The sequence below is a fragment of the Chinchilla lanigera genome, unplaced genomic scaffold, assembly GCF_000276665.1.
Source record: "Chinchilla lanigera isolate Chin_1 unplaced genomic scaffold, ChiLan1.0 scaffold00026, whole genome shotgun sequence".
Lineage (NCBI taxonomy): Eukaryota > Metazoa > Chordata > Mammalia > Rodentia > Chinchillidae > Chinchilla > Chinchilla lanigera.
Genome location: NW_004955427.1, coordinates 11,259,812 through 11,262,350, shown reverse-complemented (window position 1 = coordinate 11,262,350; position 2,539 = coordinate 11,259,812). Strand labels below are relative to the sequence as shown.

General features: G+C 35.4%; 1 long non-coding RNA gene across 1 annotated transcript in view; it reads left to right on the top strand.

Moving 5' to 3' along the window:
* LOC102019297 overlaps window positions 1-2,325 on the top strand; it is a 17,504-nt gene extending 15,179 nt beyond the window's left edge. Inside the window, exon 4 of the long non-coding RNA XR_261252.1 lies at window positions 2,102-2,325. This is a non-coding gene — a long non-coding RNA (uncharacterized LOC102019297). The remainder of the gene's footprint in view (window positions 1-2,101) is intronic.
* Window positions 2,326-2,539: the final 214 nt, after the last annotated feature.

The window sequence follows — 2,539 nt, the reverse complement described above, 5'->3', positions numbered from 1 at the left end:
TATACTATAATTACTTAAGTATAGCAGCTATACTGTTATAGGTTAAGGAAAATAATGGTTCATTTCATTTAATTTTGTAAACCAGCTTATTTAAGGTTTGTATGAAAATTTGCAAATAATAAAATATAACCTAGTTTTAAGCAGTTGCATCCTCTTCACAAAATGGTTGCATATTTGTGTGCTTACCATTCTCTTAAAATATCAAAGATCAAAATAAAACCATGAGTGGTTTTTTGACTTACAAAATAGACAAATCCAATTTTAAAAGCACTGACAGTGTTTTAATTTACATATAGAGTTATACCACATCATACAGAAAACATTTCTAAAAACATTCCTAAAACTTCTCTATAAGGATCTCTACCCTCAAAATTTCCACTGTATTTAACAGCCATTTTAAAACTTTGTTTTTCCCCTCTCTCTTTCTCTCTCTCTCTCTCTCTAATCTCTTTTTCTCTCTCTCTTTCTTAGTCTCTCTCCCAGCCCTCTGCCTTGTTCTCTTTCACCGGTCCACAAAGCTGTGGTCAGAGAGTGATGACCTGCCATCTGAATATAGCCTAGGGGTACTTGGGGCTTGGCCTTAAGAGTAAGTGAGAAAACTTGAATTAATTGCCAACTTTTGAAATTCAGGAATTTTCATGTTAAAATTATGATAGCTCAGGTTTCTTCAACCAACCAATACATCTGGGGACTGTAGACTTTCTTCCTTTAGAGTATTTTTCACTCACAGGTTCACAATAGGTATGCTCCACCTCCAGAGGTACTAAAATAAACAGCTTTTACAGAGACTCCCTGTATTTTCCTCCCTTTACTTACGTTCGTCACCTCATTCACACATAAATGTGAGACTCATGGTTGCATATTTCTTAAACTGCTGGGAGAGACAAGTCTAAAGAGATAATTAAAATATTCATAATTTACACGCTTCCATCATCTAAAAGTCAACAAAAGTAAAGGTATCATCTGTTCCTTAGGGATTCACACGAGGAGGAGGTGTGGTGCTCCCGCCTCTGTCTGATGCTATGAAGGTGCACTTATTGGGATTCTTTGGACTTTTCAGGGCAAGGGTCCCTGAGACACGGGGAGACAAGCCTGTCACTTGCTGTTTTCTTTCTATTTCTGTCAAACATCCTTCCTTCACACTGTAATAGTCTGTCTTGCTTGTGTTTAACATTTTCATGCCCTTTCATGTAACAGAAAGACCAGCATTTTCTTAGAGGATCTCTGTGAGAATTTTCATATTTCTTCACCACCCAAAATATACTGGTTTGTCCTGAAGTTTAGCTCACCTTTGAGGCATTTTACCAACATAAGTATATGAGTGGTGATGTTTCCTTAGTTGATAGTGAAGTGAAACTGAAATTCAACAAACTGATGGTAAAAGAAAACAAAGAAAAAAAAAAAAAAGATATTTATCTTCTTACCTGAGTCTTCTATAAGAGAAGCAGGGGACATAAGGATGGTACAGCAAAGAAGAAATGCAAAGATTTGCAGACAGGTGGCATGTTACAAAAAATGTATGCATGCATTTTCGGCATTTGGATCTCCGAGATAAATAGCAAAAATCAAGAATTTTAAGGTTGATAACCATTTATTTATCCAACTGCTAGAAGTTAATGGTACAGGCTTTATTTTGAGAATTTGATCTCTTAGACAACTATCTATTACATTCACAATTCCCCACCTTGCCTAATTTTAAGGTATTTACAAATATAAAATTGTTTCTTTAGGATAGGTTCTAAGGTTTTGCAACTTAAATTCATATCAGATTTGTAATAATTTAATCAAGTGCTGCCCCCTGAACTATTATAATCTCATCTCACTGTGTGATCTCAGATAAGATTTTATGTTTTAAAATTATTGTAGTAAAGTATATACAACATAAAATTTACCATCTTAGACATTTTAAAGAACAACTTAGCTGTGAAATAGATCCATAATGGTGGGCAACCAATCTCCAGAATGCTTTTGAGACAAGTCTTTTAACCTTGAAAGAGCAACAACTTTTGGCTGTGTCATTTTAAATATTAATTAGTTTTTAATGTAACAACAAGAATTCCTTTTATAAAAGAACTTATTAATTCTTTCACATTTTCCCTAGGATTTGATCTGGCTTTTGGAATATGAAGTAGTGTTTGGTTTTAAGGTGCTTTTGAAAGAAAAACTTTCGTTACATCAAATTTAGCAGAGTCCATCTGAACAAAGATCAATTCCTGCATCACACAGTGCTAGAATAAGAAGAGCTTCGCAGACCTGTGTGTTAGCAGGGTGAGCAGTGGGCTTTGGGAGGATGAATGAGGAAGTGAAGTAAAGAAATTATCTGAACACCCACAGGTAGGTGTTTGCCTTGTTTGGGTCTGATCTGGTGCAAAGTTCCTAGTGAGAGGCTAACTGGGAGTTCTGTAGTTCCATGTCAGTGTTTATATTGGGCTTTACTTTGCTGAAATGCAAACCCAATGTGCTGGAACCATTTCAACCTTATGGGGAATAATGATTCTATTAAAATTAAGGTTTGGGGATGGGGATTTAGTTCAGCAGC